At 39.7% G+C, this 23,776-nt stretch overlaps 1 long non-coding RNA gene across 1 annotated transcript in view; it reads left to right on the top strand.

Moving 5' to 3' along the window:
• The window catches only part of LOC118558108, a 69,991-nt gene that overhangs the window by 19,623 nt on the left and 26,592 nt on the right, over positions 1-23,776 (top strand). The window contains exon 2 of the long non-coding RNA XR_004928157.1: positions 7,455-7,513. This is a non-coding gene — a long non-coding RNA (uncharacterized LOC118558108). The remainder of the gene's footprint in view (positions 1-7,454; positions 7,514-23,776) is intronic.

Here is a 23,776-nt window from a genome sequence, read left to right as displayed (position 1 = left end):
GCCATATTTGCCTAAGTGATGGAAAAAAAAAGCAAAACAAAGAAAGTAGGCCCCTGGACATTTTCCTGATTTTTGACGATGCTTCTGTGTGACCTTTTTTTTTTTTTACCCTGTTGGAGCATCGTGTGTGTCGATGCCCCATGCCTCAGAGAACCAAGAAGTTGTAGCTTGATATCTTTGGCTCTCTTTCATCGGTGAGGTGATTCTCCTGCTATGTGTTTGAACTGAAGCAAATCAAAGGCGTCGTGTTGTACGGCTGCAGCTGGGGTCATATCACCTGCGAACCAAATCTGCCAGGCTTTTCTTCACCGTCTGTCTTTTCTTTCCATCTTTCTTTCGCTCTCTAATGTCAGCTTTGTTCTCTCTTCTTTTTTCTTCTTGGTTGCATGATGCCAAATTCCCATCGATCATTCTTTCATCTGTTATCAACAAAGTGTCATGCTGATCATTTACAAGGACTATGTACAGTCTGTCCGTTTCTAGCTGTAATGAGCAGTAGATGGTTTTGTAAATTTTCCTATTTGCTTGCTGAGTCATGAGGGAAGCATAGAAACACATAAAGGGAGTTTTGTGCTAACAAAACAGCAACTTGAAAGATCTCCACAGGGTTAGTATCAGATTACCGAATCCTTTTTTAAATTTCCAGCTAAGCTTTTTCGATTGTGTTCTCTGCTCCTGCTAATAAGTCTGGATACTCATCCTGCCTCGCTTGAGTAACAGTAAAAATTTTTAAAGACAAGCTCTGAGAAGTAAAAAAGATCCCTTCTCCTGAAATCTGACATATGTCCCCTTTATGGTAACTAATTGTGATTTGAGCCTTATACCCAAGGCATTGCAACGTTATAGTTAGTGCCTACAAAAATCTACAAAATTGATCTGTAATTAAAATAATAACAATAATAGTACAATCACATGCTGCGGTTACACAAACCTGCACTTTTTTTTCCACCCTAATTAAAGACCAAGCCTAAAAAGCAATCGTTTGAGAAACATCGAACTTCATGTTGACTACACTGATGTGGCCTGTAATTACTCTGTAATTTCATCATGGCGACGTTGTGATTCAGCAGTGATTTACTGGTTTATTTGCAGGGACATTGTGCAGGGTTTCACAATAGCCAGCATCACTAACCAGTGGCAGACTGTGTGGGCAGAGCGCTCATGGGAACCAGAGTCGGAGTCGTTTTTGTTGTTGTTGATAACTTCCTTGGTTTCATGGCCAAAACACACCCACCCACACACACACAAGCATAGAAGATGGTTCATACTGAAGCTCGCACATACTCAGATATGTCTACAGAATGCCAAACAAACCTAATAATTACAACTTAAAGCAAAGCGGAAAATAGCTGTTTGTTTTCCGTATTGAAAAGTCATAGACCATAGCAGATGGCTTAAAAAGAGGATATTTGTGTTCACAGGCCCCGAAGTTCAAACTCTGTACATACGAGCATGTAGACGTATCAATGATCCCACACAATCAGAGCTATGGATTACAGCCAAGAACCTCTCAAAGTAATTATTGATAGCTATTCTTCCCCTATGCGTTTCTCTCTTATCAGCCTCCGACATCATCACTCTGCTTGCAGGAAGGAATGTTGAGTAAATTATTCATTTCCCTGAGTCCTCTCCACACCTTCTCGGTCTAGCTCCTTTTGTTTTGAATCAGCTTGCAGTATGTGATAACACTAAAACAGTTTTTTATTACTCACTCAGTTCAACTCAGTTGAACTTTTTTTTTCTCAACCCTAGGTGGAGAAATGTTTATTCTTGACACCACTTCACGGACTGCATTAGCCTGCAGGCTTCAAGCTGCTCAAGCAGGGTGCTATTTATGCAGATAAAATGTACCAGATAAAAAGCTATAAAAGCCATGGTAATATTTAGCATTATATACATCTATTTTTAGGTGAATATGCTGTGTGTGTGTTTAGTTCAGGGAAATGATGTATGGTATGTGATGTGATGAGTACATAGGGGAAAATAAATGAACTGGGCCTCAAACACAAAGTGTGCTGATTGGTTGGGACAGACTTTGGTTTTGAAAGACCGGACACAAAATGGGTTGTTGCTTTAACCTTCTCTGTGTCTGCTCCATTGTGTTTAAGACAGCCTCTTTTGTTGCTGACCCGGGAATCTGCCAGTTCCAATCACCTACCTATTTTTGCTTTTTCTCTAATATAGAAGATAGAGTGGACGATTTTTCTGGAAGTGCGGGTAAGAAATGCCTAAGTTCCTTTTTTTAATAACTGGGCACATGACCATCTTACCAACTCTTCCACTTTTCAGGGGAATCGTGTGAAAGAATCTACCAAATACAATCTGGTCTTATTTCTTTCTTCTGACGCCTTACTCTTTTTCTCATAAACTTGTAAGACAATTTACTTCTTGTGATTGTCAGCCATTTTCAAATGGCATGGTGAAAGCAGTGGAGCTACAGTAAACGGCTAAAAGAGGAAACACATCAGACGCGTTGCAGCACATAATTGCAGCAAAGCGGCATACGCGCGTCCTACGCTTAGGTTAGCTTTTTATTTTAATCAATCGATAAATTTACACTAGAAGCATAATACACATGTACAACGCACGTATTTAGGCTACGCAATGGCTAAATTAGATTGAAGTTCTAAGTTCAGTATACGCTCCTGTCTGGCAGGGAATAAACGAGAAAACAACATCCTGTATCAAAGTTCACTTCCGAAAATATCCCAAAATTATAGATAAGGTGATCCTCCAGAACTCAAAGCCAAAAAAGATCGTCCACTATACCTTTGGCGTTATTTAGTTTCTTAAACTTTTGCATGCAACATTAAGCTAAATATAATTCCTACATTTTTATAAAAATGGCCTTTTAGCATTTTTTAGATAAGTAGTAACTGCAATTTAGCATGTAGGAGAAGGAAAAGTCAATTCTGATCTACGTAAATCTGTTGCATGCTCAATATCTTTGAAACTGATGGCAGAAGAGGATAAAGGAGGTTAGAAGAGGAGTTTGGTTTTAAAAGTCATCCTCCATCAAGGTAGGTTGGGAATAATGATCATGACTCCAAAGGAAGGCATCCATCATTTAAGATGAATCAGAGTAATGCAGACTGCTCCATCCCCCAGCGCCAGAACTTGTATATATGCCGTACACCTCAGGATGACAGTGTTGCCCTTGGGATATGTGTTGGATTGCTTCCCTTGAATCCAACTCATATTTTTGGTATGTTATTGAAACTTTGAAACGTATCAGACTGCTGACATGTAAAGGAAAAGACGTGTAAAGTTTATGTCCAAAAAAAAAATACTTTTAGCTGACCAGAAATTTCCTAACAGTAGATGAAATCACCAGGCTTAAGTTCACAGTGAGGCCCAGAACTTTTTGTAACAATGATTAGAACTAACAACTCCTCCCTTTACTTTATAATAAAGCGTTTTGGAAAACTGCTCATTAGTTACAAAGTGAGGGGTGGAGACTGGGCGAGTTTCCCAGAGGTTTACTGCCTCTGAACTTCAAAGCCCCAAGCGGTCTCACTGTTACTGCTGCAGGAGGAACCACATGAAATCCAAAACGTGTGTTTGTAGTGGTAGGTAAAGTGTATACAATTGTATGTGCGACAATGACTTTTGATCTTAGTTTTTAGAATATCCAGTAAAAGCTGTATATGCCCACCTCTTGTTGTTCTGGTAAACCTTTTAGGATGGACACGTTTTCTTGTGCGGGCCACATTCATGACTCAATGGTTTAGACATATATTGTATCTTCATGAGTGTGTGTGAGTGGTGTGTGTGAGAGAGAGTGTGTACTTGTTTATCTATCGTTGTGCGGATCAAAACTTGACAGTAGACCAACGTTGTGTGGACAACTGGCATAGTGAGGACATTTTCCAAGGTCCACACAATGCAAATTGGGCTAATGCTTAGGTTTAGGGCTAAGGTGTGAATTCAGTTTAGGTTAAGGTTAGGTCTGTACCTGTGACCTTAGGTTTAGGGTTAGGGCATAGAAAGCATTAGAAAATAAATGGAAGTCAGTGCAAGGTCCACACAGTGATGTAGATACCAACATGTGTGTGTGTGTGTGAGGGGGACATTAACAGTAAAAACATGTGGCACGAACTTGGCAGGATACCATCAGAATGACTGTGTCTTCCCCTAGGATCATGTTCGTGTTGTGTCTCACGCCCATATTTAGACAGTCACACAGCAGAAATATAGAAATTTACCACCTTCTAAACTTTTATAGGAATACGCACTCACAAGCAAGCGTACATATGAGTATTAAGGTTTGAGCCACTAACTCATTTCAGCAGTAAAAAGTAGGCTGTCACAGTCTTACACGTACATAAGGTATTAACGACAGACAAGCCTCTGACTTGAGACTATTATGTTAATTTATCAGAGAATGTTTTAAGTACTATTTAATGAAACAACCTTTCAGAATTTAAGTGGCTGGTTTTATTTAAAAACTAAGCACTATGTGATATTGGTTAGCTTAATGAATGCTATACCATTGAGTACGTGCTAAATGCTGTGAACAATGATTAAGTGTTAGGTGTTGCAAACAACTGCTTGGATGGCATTTTTGGTAGCCGTTATATTTCAAGAACCATGCTTTAACACATTGCGTAACAACAATATCTTTAGCAAGTTGGATGAACACTGGGCTGGCACCCTGTCAAGGGGGTACCCTGCCTCTAGTTCATTGACCATGGGAGAAAGTTACCACGCCGACTCTAAGAGTATTATATGGATGGGTGGATGGACTTTATCTGTCCTTGATACTCAAATATGGAGAATGTGAGTAATTCAACTCTAATACTGTTATTGCAATCTGTTGCAATCTACCAATAGTTTCCAGTTGCATGTTTTGCTGTGTTCGTGCACCTGCATGTCTCAATAACCTATATCCAATGACTTTAATGCTTTCTTTGATAGCACATGACAGAACTGTGACCTGCTTCCTTTCTGAGATTACTAAAAATACTATTAGACGTACTACTCACATTTAAATAAATTATTATTAATGTTCCAAGGAAACAGGAAAATGCACCTTTCTAGTCAGAACTTGCAAAGCAGTAGTTGCTGCACTGGAGGATGCTCCTTGTAAGTACATAAAGAAATAAGCACATTTTCTTTAGGCCAGTTATTAAAGAGAAGGCTGGGTTGTTTAACAAGCTCCCGAATAAGCTTATTTGGAAGGTTCAACATAAAAAATATTCTCCATTTCCCATGTTATTCATGTGTTACATAAATATTATAATTGGGGATTTTTAAGTATTTAGGTGACAAATACATTTGCACGAATGTTCCACTAAAGAATGTGGGAATATTAAAACATTTACCTTTTAAGATTCATAATGTGGCTTCAATAAAATAATATCTTTCCAGCATGACCAGAAACGGCATATGCAGTTTTAGTTAACTGCCTGTTCTCAGTGTTGGAAATAGGTCAGTAAGTCATTAAGATAATTAGAATTTTGTGCCTTGATAACGGGGATTATCCACAGCCTTTTGAGCAGACCAGCGTTGACAGTCCAGTTGGATAGTCTGCTAGTCTTAGGATGATAAAGAGAAGAGGGTTACATGAGTCCAAATGAAAATCGCTTCCCACATTCAGAGCTCTGCGTGGCAGGAAATACCTCCTATCGTGCTTTCCTCAGTTATTCTAGTCCTGTTACTGTAGATCAGTTGTGTCCTTTCAGCAGAAGCAGCTGGATGCATCTCCGTGGACTCAAAGCCAAAGTTGAAGTCCAACCCTCAATCTTTCTGCAAGTCTCCAAAGAAGCCAATGACTCGTCTGTTTGGTTTCGTTTTCTGCCTGCAGTTTGTTTGTTTTGAAATCCCATAATCCTGAGCAGTTTTTCCTCCTCTCCCAGGAGATGCTGTATAAACTGGTGGACTTTTAAAGATTTAGGTTTGGGATCTTACAGTCACTTGCTGATGAACCACTGCTGCTTTACTAAAACTGACAGAGCTGCTGGGAGGCAGCGGCGCTGTGTATGCGTGCGACTTGCTCTGCTATTGGTCAGAATGCCGGTACGTCGAGACAGTAGTCAGCCTGAGGATTCAGGCCTGCAGCACGTTAGAGCCATACAAACGGCAAAGTGTTCCCACATTGCCTTTGAACTGCTGCTATAATGAGGGAATGTTCCTTTCTGAGCCCAACCCAAGGGAGTGTGTGTGTATGTGTGTGTTTGTGTGTGTGACATGGTGACTCATACAAGATGTAGCCATTGTCTTTCTGCTCCTGTCATCCAGGCTCATAACCTAAAATCTTGTTGTTTTCTTCAGCCTCGAAGGTGAGAGAAGCAAATCAGAAGCCTGTGTCTCTGCGAGGGCTCACGTTGCTCTAGATGAGACACTTTAGGTTTACCTGAGATCACCTTGGCTGCGTAATGTTTGGCCTCAGCGCACTGGCGAGACAGTGTGTTCTTGCAAAAATGACAACGCAGCAAAGTAGTCCCTCCCTAGTGTGCTTTCTCTTAAATCCTGGTTTTACGTTTGGATCTATTAAGCCACTCTCAAGTCGGCTCATGTAGTAAATCTCTGCCATTTTGTTGCCATATTACAAACAGATGCTCACCCGCATGCTGTCGATACATGTAACCGTAGCCTGCGGCTATATTTGGAAGACAGACCGGCCTCTCCTTCCTTTCTTTTGTTCACTCAGAATGACTGGTGCGACCAAAGCCAGTTTCCAAACTCGTTTGGTGAAGCAGGCTCTTTTTTTTATTGTTGTTTAATATGTTATGCTTTTGTTTCGTCTCCTTTTCTTTTTTTTGCCTGTACAATCATCGTCATCTTGTGTGCTGATTTGACCTGTCACAACCTAATTCACTGCTACCAAGATACTGGGCAGTCAGTCGTTTATGCCAAACCAGCAAATTACGATGCTGAACAGTTCGAAGTGACTCAATTGAAGCAGTCTAGAAATGAGCTCTGACACCTCTGCTAAATTTACTGTAACTAAATAGAAACAAATGTAATCAAATGCAAACGGATGCTGATCGTTTTGCCGTTTGCAACATCAGAGTTTTTACATACTGTACGTCACTTTTGGGTATGAAAAGGAGGCGTTGCCACGGGATGTTCTGCACATGCTATTACAGGCAATGATTTAATTCCCTTTAATCAAGTATAAACCGGCAATCTGCTAAATCCTATGAAACAGGCGGGAGGTGTTTCAGGATATTTTGTTTTAATCAGTGGTCATATGCTTCCACTCAGACTTTATAACAAACTCAAGGTTCAGTGTATTTTATTGGGGTTTTATGTGACAGACCTTGAGTTACCCCAGAGGTCACTAAATTAGAAAATAGCAGGGGTGTAATGTTAGACAAGAATTGTGATTTAGTATGTACTTTTGTTTTAAAGTCGCGGTTCGGTATGTTTTTGGTTTGCTTTAGTCAAGAGTAAAAAGTGGCCATTATGGAACTGACAAGATATTTGGTTTGATTTGTTTTTTCTCATAGAGGATGAGCAGGAATAGCCACTGACTGGATGGATGGAGGAAGAGGAACTCCTCATGACGGTACCTGTCAATTGTAGCATCTTTTATGCAGTTGACGTCACGCCATGTGGGGGACACAGCAAACACGTCACCAAAGGTCCTCTAGATCAAACGGAAATAAAATACTATGTGTGGCAGAAAAGGGCATAGCTGAGTGCACCATCCCCAGCCTTAAACATGGTGGTGGCAGTATCATGCTCCGTGGATGCCTTTCTTCAACAGGAATAGGAAAACAGACCAGCAAGTTGGAAGGAGCTCGAAGCAGGCCAATTATTGAAGAAAAACTTCTTAGGGCCTCCAAAACACTTGAGACTTTGTCAGAGGTTCGCCTTCAAGCAGGGCAACCTAAAAGTAATCCCAAAGCTAAAATGGAAAGGCTTGGATCAAAGCACATCTATGAAAATGGCCCACTCAACGTTAATACTTAAATACATCAGAGATTCTGAGGCATGACTCGAAATAATGTGGAGACATACAGAAAAATACTTTTCACTGCAAAAGAGGATTTTAAAGAATTGATTCTGGTAGAGCTGTGTACACAAACACCTTCAAGCTTTTTAAATGTAAGTACGGACTGCTTTGTATTGGTCTATCAGATAAAATCTTTACGAAATACACTGAAGTTTACGGGGGAAGTAAGACTGAATGTGAAAAAGGTTAATTGCCACGAATGCTTTTGCCAGGCGCTGTATTTCATGGGAGTTAAGCGCGTCGATATGAAATGGTTTGTTTGCGAGTACATAATACAGATCTGCAGGGAGCAGCATGCGGGTATAAGAAGGGTGGACAAACCCACTAAAGGATTAATGGATCAATGCAAACAGATGTCAACAGGAAGTCTGAGGAATTCATTTTTAATAGAGTTTTAGGTGGCTTATTGATATTTAGGTGCAAAGTGAATAAAACTCCCGCTGTTGTACAGTAATATCCCTGAAATGTGAAGCAAGTTCCCAGCAGCAGCTGGGCATGAGTAAACATAGGACAGGTCACAAACGGGAAGACTCTGTTAGATTCCTCTTTGAAGAAAACTGAGAGCTGATGGAACTAAAGAGGCTTTGGTTAAAAGAACACCGCTGAAAGGAGAAGGGGAGTCAAGTCTTAGAGAATAAAACAAACGCAGGGATTTGCAACGACAGCCGATGGGGGTGAGGTAAAAAGAGAAGAGTGAGAGATTTAGGGCAAGGGGAAGTGGGTGAGTAATGTGGAGCTGTAGGTGTTAAAATGGCCCTAGTCTCTGTTTGACACTCACACGGCCAGAGAGGGACTCAGAAAACACGCGCGCTCTCCAGATGAAAAGGCAGCCGGATATTTGACCGTGAGCAGCGACCGGGGGTCACATGCACAAACACTCCAAGAATAGATGCTAAACAGCGGGGAAGAAAATAGCCCAGTAACAGAGGATGTGGCGTGCGTGTGTATTTGGTTGGGTCTCTCTCGCTCTCTCTTTTTTTTTTTTTTTTTTTTTTACAACTGTTTGTACTTCTACGTTTATTTCTAGGCTTAATTTGATCTTATTTAAATGAAAACTGCAGTGCTCGGAACATGCTTTCATCCCCAGCGCTGACTGATCCCACAAGCTGTTTAATACAAGCTTAAATTTTCACTCCATGCCTATATTGGTCCCACAAACATGTGCTAATTTGTTTCTTTCTGTCTGTTGAGGTTTTTGCTCGACCACAGGTTTAATAGAAAGAAGGAGGAAGGGGTGAGGGGGAGGTGAAGCGGGTCCAGTTTTATGGTCTTGTTTGTACGCCGGGCTGTAAATACCCCCTAACAGGCTTAAAGTGACAGCTCGCTGCAAAAAGTGTCACGTCGCCACGGCTCAGTCGGACTGTTTTTTTTTTTTGGGTTTTGGTTACGATTCTGAAAAACACTTGAAGCCGTGTTTTAGAATCTTAAGTCATATACAGAGAAGTGAAAATGCAAAATATGTTTTCAAAATTCAAATGCCAGCAAGATTTTGGTTTGAGTCATTGTGGTGTTGCTGAAACATCAGACATCACAGTGAAAGGTCATGTAAGGAATTGCTATCATGGTGGGCAAATATGGAGGAGTGGATATTTTAAGGTAATTTAAGGTAGGCAGACAGATCCAGCCTACGTATAATAGATATTTGAATAAATACTTGTATAATCAGTACAATCTAATGACTATTTAAATGTGAAAGAAAATCAAGGCCCAGCCTTGGTTAATAAAGCTGTAGTGTGAGTGGCACTAGAACCCCAGTTAGAGATTATAAAACATAGTTGGGAATGAAATCTGCTTTCTGGCATGTATTACCTGTGTAAGTTTATGTGACAACAACACATGGTCTATTTTTTTAGGGCATGGCATCCTTATAGTGTGTTAAATACGCTTTCAACTTCTGTCCACATTTCCACATTTTGTCACCTTACAACTATAAACTTAATTAGGATTTTATTTGTGATAGACCAACAGAGTAGAAAAACATTGTAAATAAGAAGAAAAATGGTTCATGGTTTCCTACATTTTTTTACTTAAAAATCCTAAAGGGGTGACATGCATTTGAATCCAGAGCCTTGTCTCTGCTGGAGAAAACCTGCCCTCAGCATTATGCTGCCACCGACGTGTTTTACAGCAAGCATGTTCAGGGTTATCTTACGTTTCCCTCGCACATTGTTTAAATCTTGTTCTGAACTGACTGGATTAAGTTTTTTCACGTGTTTGGAAGAGGGTGCTCCCTAAATGTCTAGAGGCTAACTTAAATCAGGATCTCATGACTTTTTCTCTTGCCTTTCCTCAGTCAAGGTCAAATTTATGAGGTGCTTGTCTTATATGCTTTGTCAACAGATTATCCCGCCTGAGCTGTGGATCTCTGGTGCCTCTCCAGAGATACCGCAGGCCTCTGGCTGTTTCTTTCCAACCTGATAGTTAAAGTGGACAGTTGTCTCTTAACTTTGTGCAGTTGGGCCATAATCCTCCCATCTTCAGATGACGGATTTAATATTGGTCCGTTAGACGTTCGAAGCTCAGTGTCGTTTCAGAACATAATGCTGCCGCAAAATTCTCTTCAAATTTCTCCGTGACCTGTCTGCTGTGTTCCTTTGTCTTCATGATGCTGTTCTCTAAGAGGCCTCTGTGGCCCTTCCAGAACAGCAGAAGATCAAAATACATGTCAGTGGACCTTAGTCGCCAAACAGCTGATTTTAAAAGTAATTGGTTCTATTTAATTTTGGTGAAATAGAGTAAAGGGGACTAAATACTCTTGTAAAATAATGTTGAAAACCATATATGCTTTCCCTACCATTTCAAAGTTGTTTTCTGCTTTATGTTTGTCTATCACATGAAATCCAAATCAAATACACTGAAATATGTGTTTGCAATGTCAAACCAAGTCCAGGAGTTTGAATTGTTATTTTAGTGCAACAAAATCAGAAAGGTAACAGTCTCTTTAAACATATATGTGCATGATGGCAAAAATATCTAAAGAAATTAGTCATAATATTTGCAATTATTATTGTTTGATCAGTAATAGTATTAATATTATTAAAAGCATCCAAACAATGAGATTTAAAAAGTAAACTAGCTACAACATTTCAGGGTTTTAAGAAAAAGTGGCAACAGAGCGTATGGTCATTCTCTTTTAATAAAATCAAAATGGAATTCCATGCGAACACAAAGTTCAGTAAGGATGATCACTAAGAACTGATCAGAGTAGCCAGTAAAGTGGTAAATAACCATTAGCTGCTGTCATACGGCGGTCAGTGATCCGCTCTAGCCAAAATTGGTCAAGATGGTTGGGTTGCAAGAGGATGACGAGCTCAGGCTGCATCACGAAGTCCCGATTTGGCCGTGGGTTTTTCTGTGTGTGTGTGTGTGTTTTTGGGATGCGGTGCCGCGACAAGCGAGAGTGAGTCACCAGTGGTTCGGATCAGGATGACTTTCCTCGCAGGCTCGGTGACGATGGGCCATGGCGACAGGGGTTTGCGGTTAGAAACCCTAATCTGCTCCTCATATGACCCTCTGATGGACAGGGACAGCAGGGTGCACATATACACACACACACCCCTCTCTCTCTGTCTCACACACACACACACACACACACACACACACACACACACACACACACACACACACACACACACACACACACACACACACACACACACACACACACACACACACGCACGCACACACACACACACACACACACACCTTTTAACGGAACACTCTGGCTTTAAGTCTTTAGCTCTTCAAACCTGCTCTTAAATGGGATTTTAGTTAAAAAAATTTACATTTGTTGCAACTTGCAACATCAACACATCGTCCTGCTTTGCTCCACAAAAAACATCAATCTGTCTACTAGAGATTACGTTCGGAGATCTGTTACATTGGAGTGACATTCTATATATTGTATATAGCCAGCACATAAAGGTGCTACTTTTGGAAACATTTCCAGGAAAGCCAGAACCAGCAGTTTTTTTTTTATATATCAGGAACTTCAAACGTGAAACGTCAGACTCTCCATAGGGTTCCTCAATAATGATTTTCCTCTTAATTGTACCGCATTGGTCGAAGTTTCCCCTAAAAGCAAATCTAACATCGACGTCTTTTCCGCCTCCACTGCCTGTGGACTGGGGACTGGGTCTCCTTCACGCTTGCCCGGTGGGAGTTTACAGTTTTAGATTTGTTTGTTAAAGTAGACATGTGGGACGAGGCTGTGCAAGATGTGCACTCTGCATGACTCTCAGACTCATTCTGCAGAAAGGTTTTCAACCAATGTGCAGTTATTGCCCAAGCCCATTTGGCCTTTTGGGCAGGAAATAAATGCATTGTACAGAGATGCTTTGAAGTCCAGTTTTCCATTGATTGGCTTTGATTGGAGGTCCAATACAAAGAAGTATTTTTGTTTCCCCGTTCAGTAAGTGTTTCAAAACCACAAGCAGCAGTTTGTGCTTTAATGCTCTTGTTCCATCAAAAAAGAAAATAGAATTGAAAACAAAAAGAATTGTAGGGACAGTTATTTTTATGCATGATTGGTGGTAATTTTGTAATTTCTTCATTTTCTGCTGTATTTAAAACTACTACCTCAATCAAATAACATACAGGGTATTTTTTTCTTTTTTCTTTTGTGTGTTATAGTCCTTAGAATAAATAATTAGAATAACTGAAAATCAGAATCGGCAGATACGCCCTCACAAAAAAACAACACAGAAACCAGTATCAGGTAAGGAGAGCCTGATTGATGTGCTGTGCCTCTAGTATCTCTAGTGTTTATGAGGGACAATAAATAGAATTTACATCAGTAAGCATGCCCCACAAGTGATGGTGAATTCACTGAGACAACTCTGTGTTGGCTAGCGTTACTTCAAAGGTATTCCCCTACCTTGTAAAATCAGTCAACTATCCCTCTTTAATCAGATACCCCTAAATAAAGTTGAGCACAACCAACTGCATTCAAACATGACTAAGTATAAATGCTGCTGTTCTGTGAAGGCTTCAGAAATTTCTTAAGGCTTCCACATATTTGCGCGGACTTAAGTCCACACAGGTATGTAGAAGTATGTGGAAGCTGACTTTTTCCTGTCAGCTCTTGGAGATGTCACGAGAACCCACAGCTGATGTACCCACAGTTGTATGATTTTGGATTTTTTTTGGCAGACAGCTGAACGTTTTAAAATATTATCCAACTGTACTCTGATACTATGATGTACCTCTACATATATTTCACTGTAGATCTAACAGATTGCTTTCTTTTTCAAAAACTACTTGCGGAATGTTTATGATTTTCTGTTGTAGCTAAGATTTCGTTAGTTCTTTCATTGCGCTTGTGTTGACAGACTATTTTTGGGTGTAAAGAAAACTACCATGTTAGGAATGTGAGATCTATCTTGACTTTCTGGCCTTCGCTGTGAGCAAAAGCGGAGCGTGGGAAAAGGCCTGGGTCTGGCTCTGAGTGGTTGATCTCTCTTTGTGTTCACCCCCTTCTCAATTGACATGTTAGATATATTTGTAAATTTCTGGGTCAGTTAAATACTTACTGCATAGATTGCTAGGGTCTCAGAGTAAAAGGCTCTATCAGAAACTCATGTCTACACCCTAAATTTCATTTTCCTGGGGGTAAAAATAGGCTTCTTAATTGGGGATTTCCAAATGCAGTTTGGGGCCTGTTATCTGTAATCTATTTTAATCCATTAAGCTCAGATTGCTGCTGCGTTAAAATTCTCCACTTGTACCCAATTAAAAAGCCAGGGCCAGACATAAGCTCCTACCCATCTCTCGCTTCCAGCTTTTAACTAGTCAGCGATCAACTGATTGAGTACGATTTACAAAGAGAGTCACCTTGCCACCAGTGCAGCCACATTATGGTGCACAAGTGTGCCCTTTGGCACAGAGGTGTCTGATTTAACAATTTGCATTGGTTAAGTTTCCTCAGAAGACACCATCTGAGTGCATGTATTACATTAAAAGCTGCAGCCAGAAAAGGAAAAAAAAAACACGAAGGGCTTTAGAATAAATTAGGTTAATTTCAGATTTCTGTCCAAAAAGTAAACTTAACAAAATCATTTATTAGTCCCTTACGGTAATACATGTTAGGAGTTAAAATAATAATTCAGTTTTGCAGAAAATTACATTATTACATTAAAAAAGGATTTATGGAGTCTTGATTTTATTCCGTATTCTTGGAAATCCTTATTTGGTTTTGTACTTGAAGCCCCATCGTGTAAGATTTACATCCATCTAGTGGTGCGCTACATGAATTACAACTAACATCGCCATTTAGCACATAATAACTACTACAGCAGCCACAGAGAGTCATAAATGTGACCATGTATCTGGTACAAAGCTACTGCTAATATCTACGGTCATCGTGTGAATTATTTTTGGGTGGCCTGCAGACTCAGAGATCATCTGATGAAGTGAGAGGGCGACAAAGACAAACAAGCGGGAGGAGAGAGTAGATACTGGACTACACAGCCCTGTATCTTACATTACACCAAAATAAATTTCACTGTTATTTTGAATTAACTTACCTGTCCACCAGAAAGCCTGCAACCTCTGCATCCGTTTTAAAGCCCCACTGCCTCATGAATGATCTCCACTTGGTAATAATATCCAATATAGACTCTCATTTTCTCCCGGTTATGATTTCTTTTTCTTTTCTTGGTTACTTTCTCTTCCCTCTCGCTGGGCAAGGAGTATAGATGGTCCTCCGTTTCAACAGAAAACGGCAACTAGAATGATCTACAGTCGTCTTTGCTTGTTTTATACTCCTCCACTGACAGCACGTCTTCATATAGTAGACAAACAGGTAAAATGCGTAAGGGTAATAAGTTTGTCCCTTTTCGACTACTGTAATAAAAAATGGCGACTCAACATGGCGTCTTCCAATGGGTGTCCCGCAAGCCATGTATTTATAAACTACTCATTCTAAGTTATGAGAATGCTTTAGTTTTTATGCGATTGTTAATAGACTTTGGCAGAATATGTATTTATAAAAGCAATACTTGATTTTTGCTAATAAAAAGCCAAATGAGTTACACACTGTCCCTTTAAAGTGTAACTCACCCCCGTACCAGAGCCTTACTCCTTCCAATCTCATATTTGTAAAATGTGCCGAAAGGAGGTGCTCGGCGGATCAGGAAACGTGTGCAGGGGGTGTTGGGAGTGGTCTGGGCCAGTGGGAAAAGCTAAACAAATTCTAAATAAACTAACTGAATGCTAAGCTAATAAATGGCTAACCTGAAAATCTATAGAACGGCAAAACTCACCTTTCAAACTACGGAGGCGTACGAGACGGAGCTGTTTTTATACCCCACGCTACTGATATGTTAGTTTCTTCTGGTGATGTCAGCAAACTTTTGAAGCAATAGCAGTACTGATTTTAAATTCAATGCAATTCAGTGGCGCCTTCTGAGGGCGCCACACTGGCAGTTTTAAACACAAAAGCAAGGTTTCCACAAATATGCAGTAATTTGTCAAATTAATGACCAGGATATGTAGCACTATAAGTCAACTACATTAACAGTTTATTATGGGGTGAGTTACCCTTTAAGCAACATTTATAATGTTTTAATCATATGAGCCCTTTATTCATTGTGTCTTCCACAATTACCCATCTAGTGGTGGGCCTCTTGACCAGGTTGTCCTCGAAATAGAGATTTTATCTCAAGGGGCATGCTGTTAAAATAATGGCTCAATCAAAATGAATATCATATGTTCCAGTCATAAAGTTATAGGAAAGTATCTGAGTTTCCAGTTTTCCAGCAATCATTGAACTCCCACAAGTAGGCAAAGCCACAATAAATAATTGCTAAAGAAACTGGCTGTTCCCAGAGAGCTGAATCCAGTGGATACAATGGGAGCACAAGCAAAGGGACGACCGAAGTTTAGAGGATTGTGGATCAAAAGGGTTTAGAGGAGATTCACAGGTGTTGGACTGCAGGTGGAGTCAGAGATTCAAGACTCACCACATCTTGAACATGGGTTACAACCTTTGCATCCCTTATGTTAAGCCAATCCTGAACCACAAGCTTCAGAAGACTTCAGAAGCGTCTCAACTCGGCGAGAGAAAGTGATTGATAGAAAAAGGGGCTGGACTCTTGCTCAGGGGTCAAAGTCTTCTTTTCAGATGACAGAAAATTTTACTTCACATTTGAAAGTCAAGGAAGCTTCCAAGTATTCCAGAATCCAAGTTGCTTGACGTCGTTGCAGCCGTTACCCTGAAACGTTTAGTGCTCCTCATGCCTCACTCTGCTGACAAGCTTTATGGAGATGCTGATTTTGTTTTCCAACTGTACCTGGGACCTTGCAACGCTGCCAAAGGTTCTAATACCTGGTTTAATGACCATGGTATCACTGCGCTCAGCATTCACTTGGCGGGTAAGCAAACTCGCCTGACCTAATCGAGAGACACCAGATCCTGAGCAGATCCGCAGACTGATCGCCTAAATACCGCAATTTATTGATGCAGACATTCATTCCAAAGGAGCTTAGACCATTTGTTGAGTGCATAAACTGTAGAGCACACATGGACACATTTATGTCTTAAAAAAATCCTTTTTCATTGGTCTTTCATTATTTACATTTTCTGAGATAGAAATCTGGACTCTGAGAATTCACAAAGATTCTCAGAGTCCTCTCACAGAGTTCCTATGTTAGCCGAAAAATTCCTACCTAGGAGTTTTAGCTTAAGAACGATTGTGATAGCTGCTGAGAGCGACACTGAGTAAGGAAATTACAGACATATTTATCTTAGTGAGGAGGTGTGGTTGACCCTGCTGCTAGGTGTGACGCTATCTTTCAAGAGCTGTGATTGGTTGATAGTACAAGTAGAAAATAAAGCAGCACAAATGCACTCCTAGTAGGAGACAAATTAACCAATTAGACTGGATTCAGAAATGTGTCATGGTGATGAAACTTAGCAAAATGAAGTGATTGTCACACAGCATCAACATGTTTGAACGCACCTTATTTACAACCTCATCATTATTTTGATTTGCTTATTTATTTATAGGCCTACTCCCCAGTCATTTTACTACTTTATCTATGTGATATAATGCGCTCTCACCTGTCAGCATTTTACCAGGATTGCCTGCTTGTATAAAGAGGTTGTATTTTGCAAAACGACAGACATAAAATGAAGAAAAGAAGGTGGGAAAAACCAAACTGGACAACATCGGTGCCCAGCTCAAAGCTTGCAGCTCTGGGAGGAGAATAGAGGAGTGTCGGTCCCTGGATCACAGCGCAAATACACTTATTCTGAAGCTTATTGCCGTAGATCAATGCATCAATCTTTTTATTCATTATTATTCAAAAATGTTCCTATTATTTATTGATTTATCCTCAATAATATCATGTTACTACAGCCACGCCTTTAACCCGTCGCAGAGCTGACACTAATCAATTTCCCACTATGGGGATGATAAAGTTTATCTTATCTACATATTAATAATTGACTGATTGTAAAAGAAGTTTATGCCCTCATTTCTCCACTGTTTAGGTGGTGGATCAGCCAATCAGCTCTCTCTCTTTCCACCATCCTCCCTGCTTAAACTCCGCTAAAAGTCCTCCTCCCTACTCTTAACATTTTTCCACTTTAGGAGCTTTCTTAAGCCCTAGGGTGCTTTGTGAACAACTTTTATCTAACCTTGAAAATGAGATCCAGATCTCAACGGGGTTTACCTGGTTAAATAAAGGAAATAAAAAATAAATAAATAAATAAAAAGGTAAAATTCTAAGAAACATCTTAGAATTCAGTAAATCCTAAGATTTTTCCTAAAATGATGTCAATAAAAGCTACTTTTCACTTTGTAAATATGGGCACAGGGTGTTTACTAGCTGGAAATATAATCATCAAGATTAACAGAAATACATAATGGAAATATGTCACTGTGTGTAATAAATATTCTTTACATTTACCTTTTTGAATTGAAATTCTAAAATACAACAACTTCTCAATAGTATTCTAATTTATTTAAATACACCTGTATGTCAGGGCTGTTTTGTTTAGTTTACATTACATGACAAGAGGCCTGAAATACAAATGCTAAAGATTAGATTACAAATTTATATTAATATTCCTTGTTTTAACTAAAAAAAAAACACTAGTTGAGCTCTTGTGCCCCAAACACAAGATTTTCTGCTTTCTCCTTCATTTCCTCGGGTCCGATCTTTAAGTTGCTGTGTTCATTTTGTCCGGCTGCCCGGTTTCCTCTTAGAAATAGTCGACCTGTATGCTGGTTGCCTTTGGGTCTGGGTGGTGGGAGGTAGCAGAAAAAAAGTGTTGACTGGCTGAATCCAGGTCAGCTGTCTTTGTGCATTACGTTGGATGTATTTGCGTGTTCTCTTTCCGTTTTGCCAACATGAGGGTTTTGTGTGTACCTAATGTCTGGCTGCTGCGACCCGACTCCGTGTACATTAGCAGAGTGCGGCCGAAAATGCATGACGTCATCCTAAATGTGTTGTAGAAATTAGTGGCCAGGCAGAGACCAGCTCATAATGAGCTCCCGGTGAAGCAGGATGCAGACGTGTGTGTAGGTGTTGGTTTTTAACAAAGGTGTGTTTGAGTGTCACTTTAACATTTGTGTGGATGCATGCAGTGTGTGTGTGTGTGTGTGTGTGTGTGTGTTTTGAAGCTGATTTCAAGGCTAAAGCCCTCTTTCATCAACCTCTCACGCCGCCCCACAGTGGTGCATATTTACATCGTCTTTTTCTGGCTTTCTGCATGGGAATCAGTAGGGTTGCTTTTATCTACTCTGTGCGTGTGAACAAAACCATGCCTGCTAGCCTTATAAGGTCAGGCAATTTTAACCAGGAAGTGTACAGGGATAAGGAAAGATGTGAGACACTATTGTCCCTCATCTGCACAGAAACACAAAAACATCCTCTGCTCTGTCCTTAATGCGTCCCCTAAGGGGCTATATAGTGTTTATGCTTGAGAGAGAGAGAGTGTGTGTGTTTTTTTTTTTTTTGTGTTAGTGTGTGAGACCATGTGTCCTGTAAGTCTTAAGGGGGTGTTTTATCACTAATGAGGTGCTGAGGTGTCCACATAGTTGTTTTTCCCCAGAGATGCGGAAAGTGTTGGGTGAACAGCTGGTTCAGAACTGGAGGGGTCAGACTGTGGAGGAGGGCTGGTCACGTTGAAGCCAGTAAATGTGTTCTGCAATGAGATCATTCAGCCAGGGTCCCTGGACATTATTGGGGGCTTGATTTATTTATTCATTTATTTTTTTGCACAACTTCTGATGCACTAATGCAAATAGATTAAAGCCAGGTTGTGCATATCGGGTGAATTTGAATGATTACAATATGTCATAAGTTTAATTTTATCTATACAAACCTGGATCTCTTTAGCATTTTTTATACCAGTTCAAAATGTTTTTTTCTTTTATTTTACTATTGCAATTTGATTTTTTTCTTCTTTCATTCCTTTGTGTGAAAATTGCTTTGAAATGTAGATTAAATCTCCCATATGCAGCATGGAAGAAAGAGAGTTTTTCAATTTTAATGACTGGAATGGGGAGTTATTTATTTGGCAAAAAAAAGAATACAAAAGCAAAACCCTCTTTTGCACAGGAAGAACAAGCAAACTCCTTGCAGAAAGACCCCAGGCTGGGATTTGAACCAAGGACCTTCTTGCTGCAAGACTATGCTACTATTTGCCCCAATCTGCAGCCCAATTTTGAACAGTTTTAGTGTTTTCATTTAAAACTACAAATAGTCAAATTCTCAGATGCATTCAGGGCTCCCTAATAAATACACAAACATGTTTTTTTTTCTCCAATCACATTCATGATTTTTTTTCCCAGTGGGTATTTCTCAAGCCTGAGAGTGTCACAGACTGAAAGCTACTATTATCTTATGATTTTTTTTTTTGTGTTCTTTGTTTCATATGGAATCCTAAGAAACAAGAAATGCTGTTTTGAAGATCGGCATAGAAATAATATGCATCAACATATTTTTTCATTTTTTTCACGAATGCCAACTCTCCACACATGACAGTTTAGAGATTTACAGAACCCTTTTCTATTTGTGAGATCATAATGAGAGCCTTTTTGATAACAGGACAACCTTAAATTGAAAGAATCACATAAGATGCAGAAGGACAGGCTTGTCCAGGGGAGCATTCATGCAAAACCTGCCACTGGCTAAGAGCAGCAACTATTTTGAGCGGTCAGCTGCAGATTGCCTAACTAAGTAACCAGCTAATATCTGTTGTACTATTAGTATTTTTCTATAAAGAGCAGACAAAAAGCTAAAATTTTCTTTGCAAGCACTAGAAACGTACAGTTTAGTAAAAGCTCTTGCCTAAATTTGGGTATTGTCCATCCACCCAGCCATCTTTTCTTCGTGTTGTCTGTGGATTTTTGCTGATCCCAAATGCTAAACTTAACCTTTTAGAGAAATATTTTATGTGTATTCCTAGTGAACTTTAATTTTTTTTTTTACTGAGAACTATACAGTTTTTCCACTTTTTCTTTTTTTTTAATTTGAATAAAAATGTACATAGTTATTTTCTAGGCTAATATGCCTTAGTAATCTCCTACTGACCCATGTCAACTATGCAGAGAAAAAAATGCTGCAAAGTGATGAATGTTGGTCTGCAGCTAAGCAAGCAGGTCCTGAATAATAATACAAAACAGACAAACTACTTTTGCCATGACAACAAGATGAGCAGCTTGTTTTTTGTAAGAAATAATACATTATTATGTAACTGAGCCCTCTCTCTAGTCCCCGAGACAGAACGAAAACCGCTCCTTCCTGAGTCTTCCAAAACCTGCCTACATAATATGACCTGTAAAACCTACAATGTTTTCATCTTAGAACAGGCTCAACCAGGCCTGCGGATTTAGCTCCAGCTGTGAGTTTGTTTATATATTTATTTGTACTTAATGTCTCTGGGTCTCCAGAGTGCAGTGATTTGTGCGTTCAGCCTGGGTCTTATCCAGCCAATATTTCTGGCAGACATAACAAGAAAACTCCCTCAAGTGGCTGCCAGATTCACACAATTCCAGCCTCAATCCTCCACAGAATCGTCCTTGCGCTCTGCACAGATTTAACCTGTATGTGTCTCCTTGCTTCCTGCAAAAGCTTAAGCCGTCCCTGAGAGAGAAACAGAAGGAGTGATGGAGCACAAGGGTCAGGGTTCGGGTCCTTGTGTCGGATATGCCTCTGTTAGGCTTGTGTTTTGACTTGTGCACATCTGGTTCACATAGTAGCTCATGGGACCTGGCAGTGGCGCCTTAATACTCCAGACTTTGAAACTTCCCTGCTTAAGCAAAACAAATGACCTTGACATTTTTATCTTAGTTTGCTAATTATCTGTTGTTGGTCAAGGATAAAAAACAGAACATCATGGTTTTCATTCTTTTTTTTTTTTCCAGTGTCCTGTCTAGCAATGTGGCAATAAGAATTGATGTCCTTAATGCCAAATAGAGCTCGACAGCATTTTTACTTTCACAAGTGGAGCAAACAGCTTTCGCCATAGTGCTCCGCTTGAATTTATGCATGTAAATAGCTTCATTGTGATTCCTGCGGGGAAAATTTTAAATTATGTGGACACTACAATGGGAAAGTAGGAGAGTAAAGGAAGAACAAGAAGAGAAAAAAAAAAAGAAATAGAAGAGAGGCGAAAGAAAGAAAAGATAAAAGGGAAAGAATGATACAACATCGTCCAGTCTGCTTCATCACCTGGAAATAGAGATGTAAAAAGAACAGCACAACCAATGGACATAGTGTAACAGATACAATAGAGCAGGGGTGTCAAAAATACGGCCCCGCGGACCGGATGCGGCCTGCCGAACAATTTAGTCCGGCCCTGTGGCTAAATGCATTATGAAAAAATATATATATATATATATATATTTTCAGTGTCCTGTCTGGCAATGTGGCAATAAGATGCCACAAAGAGCTCATCAGATTTGACTTTCACAAGTGGACAAGATAAAAGGAAGAGAATGATATAAACAATTATTGAAAAAAACATGTACTTGGTTTAATTGAAAATATGCAGTTCCTATATTGTCCACGAGGGGCGCTGTGTTTTAATTAGCAGATTAAGCTTCAGGTGTGGAAAAATTCAAATCATTTCTTAATTTTTATCTGTTTGATGTATTTTGTCATGCAGGACAGGGTTTTTAAGTTCCAAAAAATGTGAATAAATGTTTTTCAACATTGTATAATCACTGTGATCAGTTCTTATGCATAATGCACAAGTAAATGTTTAACTGAGTAAAAGTATTGTTGAAATTGCACATACTTTTCTTAAAAACGCTGAGGTTATTCATAATATATTGTGTAAAAGTGAAATTAACTTAATATAAAAATCAACAACAAGTCCACATTTATTATTTCTATTTAATCTTGCAGTGAGTTTACTCATGTGGCCCTCTTGAGATCAGATTAAGCTGTATGCGGCCCCTCAACCAAAATGAGTTTGACACCCCTGCAATACAGTAACACCTTGATACCATTGCTAAATCATATGTATTATTATTTAAACTGTCATGTATAATGTGATACCTGAGAAAGTAAAAAATAAATAAATAATTACGGGGTTCTGTATAGACGTGAACACTTAGAATGGTTTCATTCTAACCCAGGCCATCCTTCCTTCTTTATTTCAACTTTTCTTTTTACACCAGACACAGAAAATAACTGAAACCTGACCCGTTCTTAACAAGGACACATCTCTTCTGCCAGAAGTTCTCTTTGGTGTCCCCCTTTTTTCCCTTGTGCCAGGAAATGACAGTTGGGTGGTTGATTGATGGAAAACCTATGAATGAACCAAGATTAGGAATAAGCTTGCCTCGGTTTTCAGGATTTGCAGACATCGGAGTAAATAATTCATGCGGGGATTACAGAAAGAAGCGGAGAACTGGGTCAGAACTGCATTTGTAAAGATCAAAGCATGGAAAAGACCAATGGATGTAGAAAATAGTGTTGATATTTGTATCACTGGAATGTGTAACTTGCCCAATTATGTTTGCGTTTGAAGATATTTCAATTTTGCATGCCGTTTGCCTATCCCCCCCTCACTATTACACCAACACCGATACAGACAGGATGGATCCTTTCTTTGATGTTGTTTGCAAAATCTAACTATAATTCATACTCAGTCTTTGTCCAGTTTTTGAGATCTCGTTATAGCCTTGGTTTCCTGTTGTCCGCTGACAGGAGTGCCAACTAACGTGATCTTTGTGGCTGTACTTCATCTGCTTCGAGGTTCTGTGTACCTGCAATGATATTGCAATGATAATTTCAAGTGAAACAAATTTTCATGAATGGACTGATGGGATGCCTGCTCCAGATCTACATCCTGATCCTATATGAAATTCAAAGCTGGCCACATTACGCTTCACATTAAAACTGTAGTGTGAAGTTTAAGAACTATAAATGCTAGATTGCTGTTATGAAACTTGCTGATTTTAATCAAATGTGCCACTTTGGCCAATAAGAGTGGGCAAACATCCTGCCAGAGTTAGGAAAACCATAGTTGATGGTTACAAAAAATATGATCTGGATGCAACTTGCTAAGTTTAGTACTCACATACCAATTTGTCTCTCTTCACTAGTTCTGTTAGGTCTCAGTATTTATATAGTGTTGCACACCTACTTTTGTAATACCAATAACAACACTAACGTTCTTCACAAGAGTGTGGTTATACCTGCATTATAAAGAGCGTGCTTGCACGGGCCTGTCCTAACTCCCTGAGGCTATGTTTGCGGTTCCTATTACGGCTGCGTTCACAAAGACCCATTTCCGCTGGCAGGCCTTTCACTTCTTTGCTATGATAAACTCAAATGCAACACCCAGGTGCA

This window comes from Fundulus heteroclitus, unplaced genomic scaffold, assembly GCF_011125445.2.
Source record: "Fundulus heteroclitus isolate FHET01 unplaced genomic scaffold, MU-UCD_Fhet_4.1 scaffold_100, whole genome shotgun sequence".
Classification (NCBI taxonomy): Eukaryota; Metazoa; Chordata; class Actinopteri; order Cyprinodontiformes; family Fundulidae; genus Fundulus; species Fundulus heteroclitus.
Note: the sequence above shows the minus strand (reverse complement) of the source record. Positions and strands in the feature narration are given on the sequence as shown.